Below are 18773 nucleotides of genomic sequence, written 5' to 3' on the forward strand. Positions count from 1 at the left end.
GTGGAAAGGCAGGGATGAAATGGCTTCATAGACTAATAAGATTAGTACGGAGTGTTAGTAAGATGCCTTCTGATTGGACAAACGGAGTAATTGCACCGTTGGACATGCGGTTAGGGGCGCGCAGCTGTGAGTTTGTATTCGGGAGATAGTGGGTACGAATTCCACTGTCGGCAGCCCTGAAGATGGTTTTCTGTGGTTTCCTATTTTCACACCAGGCAAATGCTGGGACTGTACCTAAATTAAGGCCACAGCCTCCCCCTGCCCACTCCTAGCCCTTTCCTATCCCGTCGTCGCCATCTAGCGAGGCTTTGTTGATAGCCTGTGTTCCAGGCGGGACAACAAGAATTAAGCCAAAGCTTGGGACAATACACATGAAAACAACGAATATAGAGAGTGATACAAATAAAACGGGTGGTTGAAATACTAGTACGATATATCTTTGTTCAAACTGCATGGATTATGGTGGTCGCTGTATCGAAGCGACGTAAAACCAACTGTAAAAAGAAGAGTAATTTCCCCTATCTATAAGCAAGGGAACAGGTAGGATTGCAACAAATGTCGAGTTATCTCACTAATCGGTATACCAGGCAGTGTTCAGTGGCATTTTGGAAGGGAGGTTGCTATCAGTGGTTGAGAGAGGTTGGATGATCCGATCCGATCCGATCCGATCCGAACTCGATTGCTACCCCCTGTGCGCCGATCGAAGGGCGACGCCAGTGGTTGTTGAGTGGTGGGACCTCCGACCTTCTTTTTTTTTTTACTAGGGGCTTTACGTCGCACCGACACAGATAGGTCTTATGGCGACGATGGGATAGGAAAGGCCTAGGAGTTGGAAGGAAGCGGCCGTGGCCTTAATTAAGGTACAGCCCCAGCATTTGCCTGGTGTGAAAATGGGAAACCACGGAAAACCATCTTCAGGGCTGCCGATAGTGGGATTCGAACCTACTATCTCCCGGATGCAAGCTCACAGCCGCGTGCCTCTACGCGCACGGCCAACTCGCCCGGTCCGACCTTCTTCGGTCCTATGCCCCAAGCCAAGGGGTGGTTTAATTGCTTGGTGCAAGTTGGTGTCTTTTCAACTTATTATTCTGCATTTAGTGTGTGTGTGATTTAGCTAGTGTTAACAATGAGTTGCATCATCAAATTATTAACAAGTAGCATACACGACTAGGGCTATATGTACATTTATGTATGTGTGTTTGATAAGCGCAAAGCTTAGAATTTTGTTATTTCTCAATTCCTGGTCTTGAGACGGTTGTAGCTGCCTATTAGTCCTGTGCGACCGACATTGGTTAGGATATGGTAGAGAGGTTGAGGGACTAGCATGAGGGTATTGTTGCGTGCTTTGTTGGGCTCGTTTTTAGCGGGGCATGCAGTATATTTGACGACGTGTGATACTTCTGTACACAAGAGCGGTTTTTACACTGTGTGTGGGTTAAATGTGCAGTTTGGAGATAAAAGGAAATTGTGTGCTTAGCTGCGTATGAACTTTTAGAGCTAAGCGGTGCGTTCGGAGAAATTTGCTATCTGTTAGTACTAGGGTTGGTGGCCTAGGGGGAAGTTGTTTATGTACAGCACTATGTACAGTTAGTAATTACAATTTTACTATGTACAGTTGGTATTTACAATATTTACAATTTAAATTTACAGTTGACTCTCTGGCGACGCCAGGTGGGTGTAAAACTAAGCTAGAATCATTAACAAGGTTGTTAGATATATTTACATAGGTTCACGTGTTCATTTGCCAATGTTAGCCGTGTACGTTTTGTTTTTGAAAAAAGAGCCTGTATTTAGGGGTAGAATTTGAGTCAGAGCAGTTAATTGCTGCGTCTTGGTCTTCTTAGGTAATTAAGTGGTGGTTTTAGTTGGTTGACTGTAGTGATAAGATATTTGCCTCCATTTGTGTGAAGCCAGTGTATTTTTGTTAGTGCACGTAGATAGCGATGTGTGATAGAGAGCATCCGTATTTGTAAGTGTTGTGCTGTTCTTCATACCATTTGTACGGGATGATATTTCTGTTCTAAATGATATAGGGTAGAGTTTTCTAGAGTTGGTTACTGTAATATTTATGTTTTTGGATGCTTTTTCTTGAAGAAGACATTTTTGTCCAGATCATGTAGCTCTTTAATTAGTGGGTTTGCTGTTTTTGGCGCTGTGCTGTAGAAGCTTTTGGCCAGGGATATAATTTCTTCTTTAATCGTGCTGATGTTATACTTTTTCATGATATCCTTATTTCGTGTGTAGATAGGGGCGTTGTCGATGATGCGAAGAAGTTTGTTCTGGTGGATTTGTAACCTGTTGATGTCGCAATCTTTTGCGGTACCCCAGGCTGGGGCTGCATGCAGCATGGTAGTTCTTATAAGGGCTTTGAAGAGTATCAACTTATTTGAGACTGATAGTTTTGATCTGCGAGATATGAGACTGTAAATGCTGTTTGTAGCTTTTCTGGCATTGGTCAACACGTAGTTTATGTGACTGCGAAATTTGAGTCTCGAGTCCAGTATGACCCCCAGATATTTAGCTTCAGGAGACCAAGGGATTTGGGTGTTGTATATATTTACGAAGCTAGTGGGCTTATGATGCCAAATGATACTATATAGTACAGCGGTGGTCTTTAGGGGGTTGACTTTGATGCGCCATTTTTCAAGCCAAGTTACCAGGATGTCGATTGCAACTTGAATTTTGTTGACAGCAACTTGTACTTTAAACGAGTCTGCTGTTATAAGCGTGTCGTCTGCGTACATGGCGATCTCAGTCCCCTCGGTTTGTGGGATATCATGTACGAATAGCAGGTATAGGAGTGGGCCTAATAAGCTACCCTGTGGAATTCCGGCCTTGATTGTTCTGGATGTTGACTCTCGTTCGTTGACATGTACGAAGAACTTTCGGTTGGTTAGGTAGCTGTCGATTATCTTCCAATATATTGGGTCTATTTGAAGTTTCTTCAACTTAATAGTAGCCCATCCATCCACACTCTGTCAAAGGCTTCAGCGATATCGGGATAGACGACTGGTCTGGCACGATGATGATTTAGAGATTTTGTGATCATATTGAACACTCGGATGAGTTGTTGCGTAGTGGAATGGTTTTGCCTAAAGCCGAATTGCTCATTTGGTATGGCAGTTTTTATAGTGTCTGTGGCAAGTAGTCGATAATGGATAAGTTTCTATAGTACCTTGCCTAGGCTGTCTAGTAGACTAATTGGTCTATAGTTACTAGGATTTGAGAGGATTTTGTTGGGCTTTAGAATCGCTTTAATCTCTGCAAGCTTCCAAGTGTCGGGAAAGTATCCTATTGTTAATGTTGCATTAAATGTTTCAACAAGATGCGCTGTAACACAGATCGGGAGCTCTTTAAGGATTTTATTATGAACTCCGTCTGGCCCCGGTGCTTTCTGGTTCCTAAGAGATCTGATAATCTTTCTTAGCTCCCTGATTTACGTTAATCTGGGTGTACCTTGTAGAGTTGCAGTTCTGTAAGATTGCACTTCCTCTTCGACTTGACTGGTGAATTTGGGGTTACATGGTGTTGCATTGGGAGTGAAACGTTCTTCTAGTCCTTGAGCCAAGAGTTCAGCCTTTTCCAGGTCGCTATTTGCAACAAATTTATTCTTCCTTAAGTTGGGAATTTCCCTTCGGGTAGATTTAAGGGCTCTTGTCATGTGCCAGAGGCTATGGTCTCTGGTTGATAGGGACTGAAGTTTATTATCCCAGTCTTTATTGGCGTAGTCTCTGAGGGCGTCTCTACATTGCTTAGTAAGTTATAAGTTGTTTTGAAGCGTGGAAGTCTGTATTTTTGCCAATTTTTCCTGGCTACTCTTTTGTTTATGATTAAGTCTAACAGGTCGGGAGGAAGACCTCGGCGCAATTGGGTTGATTGAGTTGTTCTTGAGTATCTAGCGGCGGTGCGGATGCTAGCTAGTAGTGCTGCTATTGCATTGTCGATTTCTTCCTTGGTATGAAGAGGCTGTGGAGTTTCGTCATAATATTGCTTGAGGATAGTTCGAAAATTGGTCCAATTAATATTTTTGACGTTGATGGCGGTTGTCTTAAAGTTTCCTGTGTGAGTACCAATTGTCATGACGACATGATTATGGTCAGAGTCGGTGGCTATTAGTGTTTGGAGGTCGATCGGGTAAGTTAATGTCCTTAATGACGGCTATGTCCAGTACGTCTGGATTATGACGCGGGTGTTTTGGTACATAAGTGGGTTCTACTGGGCTAAGAGCTACAACAGGGTTGGTGTTGCAGTAGTTGAGGATTTGCTGGCCTGCTTTGTTTATTACTCAGGAGCTCCAGCAGGGATGTTTTGAGTTGAGATCTCCAGCAACTGCAGTTGGTATGTTGTATCCGAGGAGGAAGTCTAGGTCGGAGTGATACAACTTCTTGCCGGGGGATTTGTAGGTGGATATTAATAGCAAAGATCTAGAATTTTGACAGCAGCGACTTAAAGTGTACTGAGGGTCGGTACCAGGATACGTTCCTGCTTTATATAGTGCTTTACTAAGACGGCTGTGCCTCCCTTGTCTTTTGTGCCCGGCCTATCATCCCTATAGGTTTTGTATCCGGGTATTCTGAACTTGTATTTCTCTTTGAGGCCTGTTTCTTGTACTGACGCCACATCGATGTCTTGCTAAGTGAGGATTTGGGAAAATTCAATTTTTCTTGGGCGAATACTGTCAGCATTCCAAAGAAGTACTCGAAGTGGGCGAACATGGGGTGGTGTTGAGTCTCTAGTGTTTGCTGCCATGAGTCAAAAAGATGTACTGCAGTGCTACCTGTGCGCTGGTGCGACCATCTCTTGGATATAATATGTTAAACATCAGATCGTTGATTTGGGCGGCGATACCGGTGGAGTATAATCTCTCGGAGAGCACGTGAAACGGCTCATCGGGGGGGGGGGTAGATTGTGTAATTGCTGTCTTGCTTCGTCTTTGTCATCAGATAATTGAGTGTTGGTACTGAGTAGTGGCATAACGCGGCAGGTTTGGGTCGAAGGAATAATTTCAGTATTTTCCGACGTGGAGACGTTTCCTGTGTCTTGGTCCGTCGCGGGCGTGGAGAGAGGTGGAAATTGCTCCTCATCGTTGATGTCAGGTATGTCCTGGGCGGCTTTCAGGTTTGGTTCTGTTCTTTCTTTATATTGTTGGTCATATGTTGTGTCTCTGTCTCTAAGTCGTCTCTGACTTGGTCTTGCCTGACTGCGTTCTTTTGCTGTCAGCAGGGTTTTACAGCCTTTATAGTTGGCGGTGTGGTTTCCACCACAGTTGCAATACTGAAATTTGGTCCAGTATGATAATGTGCACTCCGCCGTTGAGTGCTTCCCAGTGCATTTAACGCATCTCGGAGTTAACTGGCAGTCTTTCTGGGTGTGTCCCGGTAGCTGACACCTCTTGCATTGCGGGGGTTCAGTGGGATTTTTGTACCGTTCTACCTCTATGTAGTGATCTAAAAGCGAGCTAAGGTTGAAAATTTCTTTTGAGTTAAGAGTGTTGATTAGACGGACTGCAAAGAGTGGCATTGGCTGTCGAATTCTTATCGACCTGTCTTCTCTGTCATCTCCTTCGACTGGGTTAACTGTACAACTGCGGTGGCAGCAAAGCCCTTTCAACGCTTCTTCGATATCAGTGGTTCTGGTATCGATGGGCAGTTTCCGTATTACTACCTGAATAGTCTCAGGTGGGGTAGTGGTGTGAGTGAAGTATTCCACTTTTTCTCCCGAGAGGTGTTGTAAAAGTTTGCTATAGTCCCTCATCGAGTGTAGCTGGTATTTTATGGCGCCTTTTGCAAGAAGGCGTGCGTTATAACCGTCCTGAATTATTTGCCTGAGCATTTTCCTGCGTTCGTAGGATGGGCGATTATCCTTCGTTATGGTAATGGGGAGCGGTTTGGCTTTGATCTGTGAATAAGGTCCTGGAGTTGGGTCTGCTTCACTGGCAGTGCTGTCGTCGTCCCCTTCACCACTTTCTTCTTCTAGGCTTTGGAGGCGATTGGTTGTTGACGTCGCTGATACTCTTGATGGGTTGTTAGGGGGTTTTGCTGAGTGCCTTTTAGGGACGTTTAAAAATTGTTCTTCTGGGTTTTCTTGACGTTGCTTGGTTCGGGGCCTTTTTTCATTCAGAGGCTGCGTAGGTGAATGGCTGTGTTTTTCTCCTTTGCGTTTGCTTTTGTTTTGGGAGGAGATATTAGTATCTAAATACGCTTCTCTCCTGAAAGGCAGAGGAGGGGTCAAGTGGGTAGTTTTCCCGCAGGTATTCCTCTGCTGATTTATTTATCTTTATTGGCGATAGTAATTGTTGCTGAGGCTTGGGTTGTCCTTTTCTTCTGAGCAGCAGTGCTCTTGTTATTCGGCCCTACTTGTTCGGGATTTTTCAGGTGTCTGGGATTTCTTTTGGTGTTGTTCAAGTCTTCTATGTGCTTTATTCCTGAAGAACTGGGAGTGCTATGTTTTTGTGAGAGGTTGTTAGTTGCTATCTCGCAGCCATCATGTCTCTTCATCTGCTGGAGATGCGTAGTGTTTGTACGTAGCTCAACATTAGAATCTTCCATTGTCTTGTTCTGCTTTGTCTTGTTAACAGTCGGTCTGCTTATTTTTACATTTGCTCTTTTTTCTACTTCAGTTGCTTTCTCAGTGGTGCAATTTGGGTTTTTGGTAATGACCTCACTCTCCTTGCATCTAGTAGAATTTGCTGGATGCTGTTGAGGCCGGGTCGAGTTGGCAGTGGCCGAGTCTTGCTGTCCCTCGCATTCTACAATTTTCTTCAAAGGTTTTGAGTAGCCAGGGGTCTCTGATTGCAAAAGATCATTGGTGAGACATTGCTTTGTTGGGTTTGCGATGTGTTGGTCCCTATCCTGGGCTGGTTTGTGCGTAGCAGAGGGGTCACCGGAGAGAGCTACTCGATCCACCCCATCGCGGTCATCCCCTCCTTCAAGTGGTGTCTGAGGGCCAGTGTGTGACATCTGGCTGTGTTACTTGTGTGTATGTACCCAGGAGAAAAATTGTAGTAGTGTGTGCCCACCTACCTACTTGCATCAAGCTAATACTAAGCCAAAGACCCGGAGGTCGGCAGTAGGGGGAGGGCAGGTCTAACGCCTTGAAGGGGCGGACCTTTTTGAGGCTTAGGAGTCCCTGTACCCGGGTATCGTTGCTTCAGACAAACGTATTTTAAAGTGGTGCCTCCCACAGCAAGAAGCAAGCGAATGCCCAGGAAGAGGGTTTATCCGATGGGCGGCGGACAGACAAATTTGCTCTTTCAACGGCGAAGAAACAGGAGCAAAATCGCCTCTGTCACTGGTGGTAGCTGTGGTTCAGCCCGCCCGAGGGGCCAAATGTTCCGGATTTGTGCTTATATCCCAGTACCGGTTTCGCTTTAGCGATCCTCACCTGGGCTGTTTGGGAAATAGATTTAAGAATAATAGTAATACATTGTTGGTTGATAATAGTAGTTGTTCCGAGGTATCTGTGGAACGGCAGAGGTGAAAGAAGGTGCGGGGGTGAACAGGTTCCAAAATACGAAATTAAAGTTAAGATAAAATTTAACAAGGTTATATTTTCTTTTAAAGATTAAGAAAGAACAAATAGAACAGGTACTCAGTAGCCGAATCACAATTCGAAAATGTACAATTACAATGATTACAGGATTTGGGCTCCGAGAGCCAGACACACAATTCTTGAGCTATAAGCCCAACTTTACAATATACACAATTCAACCAAGGGGCAGAAGACCCCAATCATGCCCAGGAGCACTTGCTCCCAATTACACCGTAAAGCCTCCTCGAGGCGCGCAGAAACAACATTTAAGAAAGAGCTACCTGCTCTTGAGTTTGAGCCTATCAAAGGCCACACCAAACTCCACTTTCAAGTTGTCCTCGAAGGACATGAAAACAGGGGTAAAAATACCCAACCTACTGAGGCCTATTAAGTAAAGAAACAGGTCAATTATATGGCCTCTAAAATACCAACTTGAGAGGAGGCGTACTTGCACTCCTAATACACTTTATATAAAACCTACTTGGCACTAGGCCGTTACTGCAAGGGCTAATCCCATACTAAAGAGGTGACTTTTAGGAGGAGACAATTTACATTACGCTAGACTGGAAGAAACGGTTGAGAAAATAAGTTCACCTCAAAGCAATATGAGTGGGAGCTCGAGAGGGTTAAGCACTCTCTATCCCAATTTATAGTTTAAACATATAGAATTGATACCGAGTGTCTTTACATTTTAAGGGAAAGTTACATGGTAAAAGGCTTCGGACCTGCCCCGAGAGTTAAACTGCTGAGCTAGCAAGAAAAGAAGTTATTAAACGGCCATTACCTTGTGGATGAACTGCTGCCCGAAGAAAGAGGCGCTTCCCGCCCCCTGCTACGTACTTTACACACTGAAAGATGTTACTGAAGTGGCCTGGAGACCCGAAAATCAGCAGTTTATAAACCCTCGCGGAAAGTTCGAGGCGTTTCAGGAATGAGAACACCCTCCCACAAGAATTTTATTGGCTAGGGTTAAGCAACATATCCAAGTTGAAGAAGATACACCTGATTGGTCATAAATTAATTAAAGAAATTCGGGATTGGCTAAATTCAAACCTGGCGGAAAGAAGGGATTAATATTGCCAACATAAACAATAACTGAAAGAAATTTAACAAAGAACAAACTTATAAACACAAAATTTCTTCAAAAACATAGTTCTTTCACTTCGCACTAGGGTGCATAATTGTATTTCTTCAGTAGTGCCATCTGGAAGAGAACGTCAACACTTCTTACTACATGCAAAACAAAAATACATCGAAAACGACCCAGTTCAGAAATTTCAAAATTTACAAGTAGTGACATCTTCTGAGAAACTAGAAAATGAACACAGTAGATAAAGTTCAGACTTCCTCCAGTAGAGGAGTTTCAACTGGCGCAAAGTTTGAATTAGCGGCATGGAGGTGTACCATCCGGTACAGTAGTAATAATAATAGCTGTATTGTGATAGTGGCATTCGTTGGAAGAAAGTCGGTTATTAACATTAGTTTGGCGTGTGAACTTGTGGTATCGTGCCACGACTGTTGTAATAGTTCCTGTAATGTATTTGTTTCAAGGACAGGCAGCAGACTCGGTGGTCACCCATCCGGGTACTGTCCATGCCCAATGTTGCTTCACTGTGGAATTTGCAGTGTTGGCGCCAGAGGGCCCTGTCATTGTTGGTTACGCAACCAATAGTTTGCGTGTGCGAGGTGTTAGTAGCACTCTAAATTTTGAACTAATTGAAAGTAGCATCGTAATTTGCAGCTTTGTGTGTGACCCGCCCCTGGGTATCTGTATGTGCACCTATCTCCGAAGAGATAGGTGGTATGTGGGATACCGATACCGGTGCGCTCCTGCCGCTTCTCTGTCGGTCATTGTAAGTGTATTTTATCATTTAGATGTTTTACCTGTTGCGTGTTTGAAACGTTTTGTGGGTTTTGTTCAGGTTAATGTGAAAAATATTTTGTATTAGTTAATTATTATGTGAAGTGTTGCCAAGGGGTGGCATGACATTCGCGACATGATTAGCACAGCAGTTTTAGTGTGTGCGATGTGGCAGCACTGCAGAATACTTCCTGCAGTGGCTGACCACGCCTTGTGTTGCGTATGAGAGTCTGCAACGGCTGCATCGCGAAAACAGCTTCTCATTATTTAATTAAATTTAGAAACATTTAAATACAAATAAGTTTGACGGATGGAGTGTGAAAAAGCATCGTTATTGGCAGCATATAACATGTGCACCGCCTCGTCTCCCGCGACCAATGCTTCATCTTAGGTGTTTATATTTCTTGTAAGGTTGAGCTCGGTTAAGGAAATTAGGACTGTAAGCTTGATAGATCTTGTTCTTGGCTGGGATTTGGTGGGGGGGTACTGATTTGCAGGGGCGAATGCTGGTCATAAAAGTCAGACTTGCTCTTCTATCCGTGAGAGTTGGTGGGGTGGGACATGCATAGTTCTGAACGAATAAAATTTATAAACCCAATAATCGCTAAATCACATGAACATTTTAATCATCGGTTACATGAACATGCATTCAAACTGGTTACGTCACACTTTCAAGAATGGCCAAAAGAATAACAATTAGACACATTTTATAATTATTAACAAATCATGACAAGCCAGTGATTATATAATTTAAACAAGTAAACGTCAAACTATGTACACAGAAAAATTGCAACTATTTATTAGATCTTCCTACTTGAAAACAAACTCTACTCTGCGGCTTCTCTTTACAAAACCATCAATAACTTCATCATAGAAAGAGGACTGTAATCTAATTTTTGCAAGCAATCCTTTTTCAATGGACAACGTAGCTAATGATGATAGCCTCTCCTGGCCTTGAGTCGATCTGCAATATGTATTAATGCATCTCAGTGTTGAAAAAGAACGTTCTGCAGAGGATGTAGTAGCAGGAATTGTTGCTACAAGTTTGATGAGCTTGAAAATTTCTGGCATACCCATGTACAATTTATTAGTATGCATAAACTGCATTAAGTCTGAAACACTTTTCTCTTTAAAATCAGAAGATGAATACATCACACTTAATTCGGTTTTTAAGCGAACAATGTCGAAAAATGACCCATAGGTCTTTTCTAGGGCATCACTGTCTGGAAACCTATTTCTGTGCTTCTCAAACAAATCACAATCCAACAGCGAGAAGAACACAAATTTCTTTATGCATTTAAAACGCTCTCCTATTTGGACAAGTAGGCCTACATTGTCAATAATTTCACTGAATAGACGTTTGTATTTTGATTTTTCTGGTTCATCACTAATTCTTCGATTTTTAGAGCACGGCTGTCCTCCATAAACATCAATTTCAGTATCAACATGTCCATACAAACTATCAAAATCTTCATCTCTCATAGACTAGATATTTAAAAAGAGCTCCTCAACCTTCTTGCCACAGTACTGAATATCCAGCCTTTTTGTTTGTAAAATACTGAACACAGTATCGGAGAATGAAAAAATCTTGGAGAACACTGCCAGCAGAAATCTAGTGTTGAACTTAAGTAAGAAGAACAAAAATCCTTGTGCTTTCAATGTAGTGTCTTCATCCCAGTCGTCTGAAGTTTCCTGTACATGTTGAAAGAATTTCACCAGCGTATCATAATATTCCTTCACAGTATTAGTAAGACGTGAAGCAAAATTCCATCTCGTTGGTGCTACTGTTGGCAACTTCTTCAGAACAAAATCTCGAAGAGCAGCTGTTCCCTTTGTAGACTTTGAAAAAAAAAGCATCAAGTCCTGACATCGTTTGGAAGAAGATTGTACATTCTTTGATTTTTGAAACAGACTGCTGTAGTGCTAAATTCAATAGGTGGCTATAACAATGCACAAATGTCGCATATGGATACTGGTCTTGAAGTAGTTTATTAAGCTCATTCACATGACCGACTAAGACTGCAGCACCGTCTTACGTTTGAGCCACAATCTTTTCCTCACAACTGAACTCTTTTAAAACAGCACGAACATGATTTAAGAGGACTCCAGCAGTGCGATCTTTACTAAGGTCAGCAAAACCAAGAAACCTCTCTTGAATTTCACCACTTTCGTCTACAAAACGGAGTAAGGTAGAGAGTTGTGACTTATCAATGATATCGGACGTTTCGTCCAATATTATTGCCACAAAAGTTGCTTGTTTGAGCTCCTCCTTTATTCTTCTCACAATTACTGAACTTATTTCTGCTATTAAATCATTTTGTATTGCAGACGACGTCCCTCTAAAAATGGTGGAGTCTTTCAGATGAGCTGCCAGAAGAGGATCATATTCACTTATAATTTGTAGAAGTTCGATGTAATTCCCTCTGTTTACGGAAGTTGCAGACTCGTCATGTCCGCGAAATGGCAGTTCCTGTTTTGCTAAAAAAAAACACACTGCATCGATCAGTCGTTTAAGTATGTCACGATTTTTCTTTACCTTTTCATTATGAAGTTGGTCACTGATGCGTTTCTGTTCATCCAGCTGGTGGTCGATCCTTGTACGCCCAAAGCTATTTCACTGCAAGAAACACTTCATATGGTTTGCAGATTTCTCATGTCTTGTAATGGACAGCGTCAGGGTGTTCAAATTGTCAAAGCCACTTTTACACCATAAACCGTTATCAGCAGAAAATAGTAAATACGGCAAGCAAAACAGTCTATTCAGTTTCTTGGACCCTGTCAACCAGTGCATATTATTATATTGAGATACAGAGAACGAACGTACATATTATCTGTTTCTCCCTGTGCCATGTCTTTAAATCTGGCAGCGCCGGACAGAGCCTGTCATTCTTAATAATGTCTGTTTTCTCTTGGATAGTCCTCCGAGAAAATGGATTTGATAACAAGCTGTCAATAATGCACGGTTCGGAACCCATTGCAGCACGTCAAATAATTCAGAATAGATGATCAGGAACTTACAGTACACTACTCACTGACACAACACACTAGCTCTGTAGCTCTCAGATCAGAGCTTCCAACTACACATTACAAACGTAACAGCTTGCAACCGGCCTTGGAGAGAAGAAACCTGCGCGCGCATACATTTCTCGCTGTGTCGACAGCTCCGCTGAAGCTCTTAAGACACGAGCAAGCCTCGCTAGACTCGCCAAGATATATGCAACATGCGATTTGTATAATACAGATCTATTACAGATACGGTACATATTGTAAATTTTTTTAACTCACCTGCTTTAGAAAAATATTGCGCTTGCGCAGCAAGCGTAGCATGCTCGGAGAAATCGCCCCTGCTGATTTGGTTCTTCAGGGTCTCGGCTACTCAATCCACCGAGGGGGCCCTGAATTGGACTGGAGATGATATTGGAATAAGCTGAGGATGAGGGTGAGGAGATTATTGTTAGGCGTGGTGGGGGGAGGGGTAGGGGTGGTGAGAAGTGGCTGGGGTGTGTTAGGTTGAATGTTGGTTGATGTCTGTGGCTTATGTAGTGCAGTTTTGTGCTGTTTCTGTTTGATTGCCTTCTTAAAATACGGACAACCAGGGAACGATGCTGCGTGATTGCCGTGGCAGTTCGCGCAGGTTGCCTGGTCCCGAGGTACCTGGCATTTGGAGTGATGGTGAGGGCCACCACACCTGTTGCATCTGGTAGCATTTTTACACCTGGCGGCATGGTGATTCAGCTTGAGGCAGTTGTAACAGAGTATCGTTAATGGAGGATGTGGGGGGGCAAGGTTGAGTTTTGGTTTTGAGATGTGGTGTTGGAGGAGGAACCTGGTTTGAGTTTCGGGCATGTTTTGGTTGCGTTTGCTGTATGAGAGGATTTTCTGGGTTTGAGGTCGAACAGGCTGGAGGCTGAGTGATGGCATGAGTTGATTGAGTTGATTTATTGATAGTGAATGGGGCTGGGGGTGGGGGGATTGGAATGGTTTGAGTGTCAATATCTTGAGTATCCGGGGAAGTTTGCGTTTCTTGCTGTTGGGTGGGTGGGGTTTGAGAGATGGTACTTATGATAGGAGGGGAGGGTTAGTTTTGGTTTGTATGGTAGTGAAAGCTTGGCGATTTGCATCTTCAGTTGTCTTGACAAGCTGGATGTTTCTGGTAGCGGTGATTGAATTAGCTTGCGTTGTTCAATCATCAGGAATTGTGTCGGTTTGAAATGTGGTGGTGGCAGAAGTTTGCGTTTCTTGATCAGTAGTTTTGGGTGGTAAGATGACTTGCTGGTTAATATCTTTGTTCGGCGGATTAATGATGATTGGGGTGGGGATGTTTGTGTGCTTCAGTGCACGAAGAATATGGTGTACTGATTTGTTACGTCGAGGGGTGACCAGTTAGAAATTATTGTGAGATTCCTCGATAACCGCTATGTGCTCATCGAAGATGGGCATGAGAGAGCTGATAATAGTCTTCCTGGTCATAGGTACCGGGTCGGGATTAGTAAGGTTGAAGATAATCATCATGTACTTCTGAGAGACTGGGAAGGTGGTGTTCCCACGAACACAGAAGAGTGGGACTGAGTAGTCGACTTCTTCGTTGCTAGGTGCTGGTTCTTCTTCGGAGCTGCCGCTGTTGTCTGCTGCAGGTAGGGTGGGTTGGATGAGCGGTGGACGGGGTGAGTACTGGGGGGAGGCGGGGGAGTAGGGCGGAGAGTAGTGTCGGAGCGGGCTGGGGGTGGACTGAGGCGTTGTGGGTGGTAGTGGAGTCGGAGTGAGTTGCTGTACTGTCCCGAGTGAAGTTTCTAGGAAGGATGCCATTTCTGCTTGAAAGGTTTGTTGCCAGGTTTGCAGATTAACTGCTAGCTGTTCTTGCCAACTAGGCGGTTGGCTCATGGTGAGTAGTGTACAAGGGGTAGATAAGGTGAAGCACTGGTTAGGTCAAACTCTATTGAGGACCGGCGTGGTTGGCGCTCGCTCAGTGGGCACGGTCGGAACAGATATAGTTTTGCCATATCGCAACGGGACAAGTTCCGAACCAGTGTCCACACTGAGGGCTCTGACAAATTTGCTTGGCCTGTGTATACGGGGTTTACAGGCTGACTGGTACTGCCTTTATTCTTGGAAGGCAGTTGGTGATTGTTGCAGTTCAAACAAGCTATTGCAGGTGGCCTGTCTGCAGGAGCTGCTGGCGGGCGATCGATTTTTGGCGGGAAGCTGGGTTCGAGAGCGTAAGGGGTTCTCCGAAGATCTAGTAGATGACGGCGATTGAGCTTGCAGGCTGGGTGCAAGTGTTGTGGCTGTCGCTACTTGGCTCTCCAAGGTCTGCACTCTACGAGCGCTGGGCTGAGAATGTGATCCCTGTTATGTGTTCCGTGTTCTGTTCACCCGCCCCTGGCCCGCGTCATCCGTATGAGTCACCCATCTCCGAAGAGATAGGTGGTTTGGGAGCTACCGATACCGGTGCGCTTTAGCGCTCCTCTGTCGGTCAATTTAAGTTGAAAGATGTGTATTAGTTGTTACCGTACGTGTTATGTTTGATATATTGGCTCGCTACCAGTACTGGGTGTACCAGGTAGGACGGACCTCCCAGGAAAAACTTGGCAGTTGGCTCAGGGGCTCGTTACCGGCAGAGCTGGAGGGTAACGGGCGACGCAGGCGAGGTGGCCGATAGCCGTGTGCTTAGCTCTCCGGGGTCCTCTCTGCAGGAGCGCTGGGCAGCAAATGATAGGTTGGATGAAAATCGGTGTGTTAGGGTCTGTCAAGCTAGAATAGGTAGATACTGTAATTTCATGTGTTTACGACGTGTGTGCTCCCAGATAGTAATATAATAAGTGAAATTGAATCAAACTGCAGTAAAGCTAATACAGTGAGCTCGCAACTGCGATCAACAGTATTCTGTAAGAAGGAAGTTAGTTCCCAGACGAAACAATCTTTACAGTGGTCTGTTTTCAGGCCAACTTACCTTTATGGGAGTGAAAGCTGGGTGGAAATCAGGATGTCGTATTCATAAGTTAGAAGTAACAGACGTGAAAGTAGCGAGAATGATTGGTGTACAAACAGGTGGGAACAATGGCAGGAGGGCATGGGAATGAGGAGATTAAGTCTAAATAAGGAATGAACTCGATGGATGAAGCTGTACGCATAATCAGCTTCGGTAGTGGGGTAATGTGAGGCGAATGGAGGAGGATAGGTTACCTAGGAGAATAACGGACTGTGCTATGGAGGGTAAGAGAAGTAGAGGAAGACCAAGACGGGGATGGATAGACTCAGTTAGTAGTATAATAGGCGGATTCTGCCGCCACCTCCTCCTCCGGCTCCCTCCCAGAGGCCTCCACCTCCGCGGGAAATTTGAATTTTGGCGGGAAATTTGAATTTTGGCGCAAGATTTGAATTTGTAAACAAAGCCACGTGCTTTTGACAGCTGTCATCGACAACAACGCATCGCTAACCTCACTGCTGCCATCTTGACGGGCCTAAACCTCAGTGGTACCAACTTAACCTAACTAGCGCGAGATTTGAATCGGTAAACAAATCCACGTGTTTTTTGACAGCCACGTGCTTTTTGACAGACAACAACACATCGCTAACCTCACTGCTGCCATCTTGACGGGCCTAAACCTCAGTAGTACCAACTTAACCTAACTAGCGCGAGATTTGAATAGGTAAACAAATCCACGTGTTTTTTGACAGCCACGTGCTTTTTGACAGACAACAACGTATCGCAAACCTCAGTACTGCCATCTTGACGGGCCTAAACCTTAGTGCTACCAACTTAACCTGACTAGCGCGAGATTTGAATCGGTAAACAAATCTACGTGCTTTTTTGACAGCTGTCATCCGCCATCTTTAATCTATAGAACACAGTGCTGCCCTCTTTAGCTACTTGCCTTTGAAATGTGGTGGCGGATAATTTGCAAAATGCTTTTTGACAGCAGCCATCTTTAATCCAGAGAGCACCGTGCTGCCCACTTCAGCTAGATGCCTGTGGTGGCAGGCAATTCCACGTGACAGCAACCATCTTTAATCAAGAGAGCACCGTGCTGCCCTCTTTGTGGCGGTGGCAAATTCCACGTGCTTTACAAACTCTCGTGCTTTTTTCTGAAAGCTGTCATCCGCCATCTTGCATCACAAACCTCAGTGCTATGGCGGCAATTTGAGAAATTCTATGTGCTCTTGTTTGGAAACAAAGCCACGTGCTTTTCTGACAGCTGTCATCCACCATCTTTAATCAATAGAGCACCGCGCTGCTATCATGGGGGCAATTTCGTCAGCTGTCATCCGCCATCTTTAATCTACAGAGCACCGTGCTGCCCTCTGTAGTAGCGGGCAATTTGAAAAGTTCTGCTAGCTGTCATCCGCCATCTTTAATCAAGAGAGCACCGTGCTGCCCTCTTTAGCTAGATACCTTTGAAATGTGGTGGCGGCAAATTGAAAAATTCCACGTGCTCTTGTTTAGTAAAGAATTCACGCGCTTTTTGTCAGCTGTCATCCGCCATCTTACATCTCAAACCTCAGTGCTGTGCTCTTTAGGTACATACCTTTGAAATATGGTGGCGGATAATTTAAAAACAAAAATTCTACAGCAGCCATCTCCCGGCGCTAATTGCACAATATGGTTGCTATACATGACTCCTTAAAGTTGCTTATGCAAGATGGCTGCTATACATAGATTCTTATGAGACTCCCTTGGGATGCTTGCGCAAGATGGCGGTTATAAAAGGCTCCTTATGAGAAGCCCTAGGGATGCTTGCGCAAGATGGCGGTTGTTCTTATGAGGCGGCTTAAGGGTCCTTGCACAAGATGGCTAGAGACGCCCTAAGGATGCTTGCACAAGATGACGGACACAAGATGGTTGCTATACACGACTCCTTACGAAACGCCTTAAGGGTGCTTGCGCAAGATGGCTGCTGCTCTTATGAAGAAAGCTAGCTTAGAGGCTAACGTGTTGTGCTAGTTCGATTCATTAAATTTGGGGCTTAAATGCAAAATGATAAATATCTCGAAAACGGTGCATCGTAGAGCAAAACGGACAAATTTTTCCGCCTAGTACGTAGGTTCGCAGTATGAGGAACAAGAGAAACATAGTCTAATGATGAGATCAACGGTTCGGTTCCTACTTGGGCCCTTTGGCATTTGCTCTGTTTTAGCTTGTATTGAAGCAAGTCTTCGTAACATGATCAGGTCTAGCTATGGTAGAGAGTATAACGTACCGTGCTGGTTCGATTCATTAAATTTGGGGCTTAAATGCAAAATGTTAAATATCTCGAAAACGGTGCATCGTAGAGCAAAACGGACAAATTTTTTCTGCCTAATACCTAGGTTCGCAGTATCAGGAACAAGAGAAACATAGTCTAATGATGAGATCAACGGTTCGATTCCTACTTAAGCCCTTTGGCATTGGCAGCTATCTAATTCTACAAGATGGTGGCTGCTCTTATGAGACACAAGATGGCTTGAGACGTCCTAGGGATGCTTACGCAAGATGGCGAACACAAAATAGTGACTATACATAGCTCGTTATGAGACAGCCTAGGGGTGCTCGCACAAGATGGCGGCTAGTCTTATGAAGAAAGCTAGCTTAGAGGCTACTGCGCAAGATAACGGCTGCTGTTATGCATGCGGTGGAGGGCAATATGAAATTCTATGTGCAAAATCAACAGAGCACCCTGCTGCCCTCTTTAGCTGAAATGTGGTGGCGGATAATTTGAAAAATTATTTTGACAGCTGTCATCTTTAAACAATGGTGACTATACATAGGCTGTTAAAGCCTTATCATTCTCCTCCTCCTCCTCCTCCTCCTCCTTCTCTACCTCCTCCTCCTCCTCCGTCTCTTATGTCAAGGCATAGTTTTATATCGAACAAGTTTAAACCTGCATCGCGAAGGCAAGCGTGTGCAGCGATAACATTATTGTGCATGTTTAGACTTGCGAAACATTAGAAGAGTAGAATCAAACGCTGTACTCGATACAACATGTGATCAGAATATTGATTGATGTGTTCAGAACACAAAATAAGTGATCAAGACTAGAATCGAACACTGTACTCAATATATCATGTGTTTAGAACATGTCAGGGGATACCCTTGTTCTAAGAAGATCAGATTGAAACATAACAAGACACTGTAATCGATGTTGTTAACTTCAACATATCATCGGAACATTGTTTGATGTGTTCGGAGCATGCTTAGTGTAAAATCAAAAACTATAGAAACACACTGTGCACATATTGCGTAGCTAGCTCGCTCAGTAAACGATATTGCTAAACTACAACTTCAATGTTTTGCCTCCTAGTATAAAAATAAAAAAACACTGTACACATACTGCGCAGCTAACTCGCTCGGTAAACGATATAGCAAATTTACAACTTCAAATGATTACCTTCGATCATTCGTCTT

At 44.1% G+C, this 18773-nt stretch overlaps 1 protein-coding gene across 1 annotated transcript in view; it reads left to right on the forward strand.

The window, feature by feature from the left end:
• Positions 1-18773, forward strand: part of LOC136877136 (uncharacterized) — a 68041-nt gene that overhangs the window by 25769 nt on the left and 23499 nt on the right. The gene's annotated exons all lie outside the window — the stretch shown is intronic.

The sequence above is a fragment of the Anabrus simplex genome, chromosome 7 (genome assembly GCF_040414725.1).
Source record: "Anabrus simplex isolate iqAnaSimp1 chromosome 7, ASM4041472v1, whole genome shotgun sequence".
In the NCBI taxonomy this organism is placed as follows: Eukaryota; Metazoa; Arthropoda; class Insecta; order Orthoptera; family Tettigoniidae; genus Anabrus; species Anabrus simplex.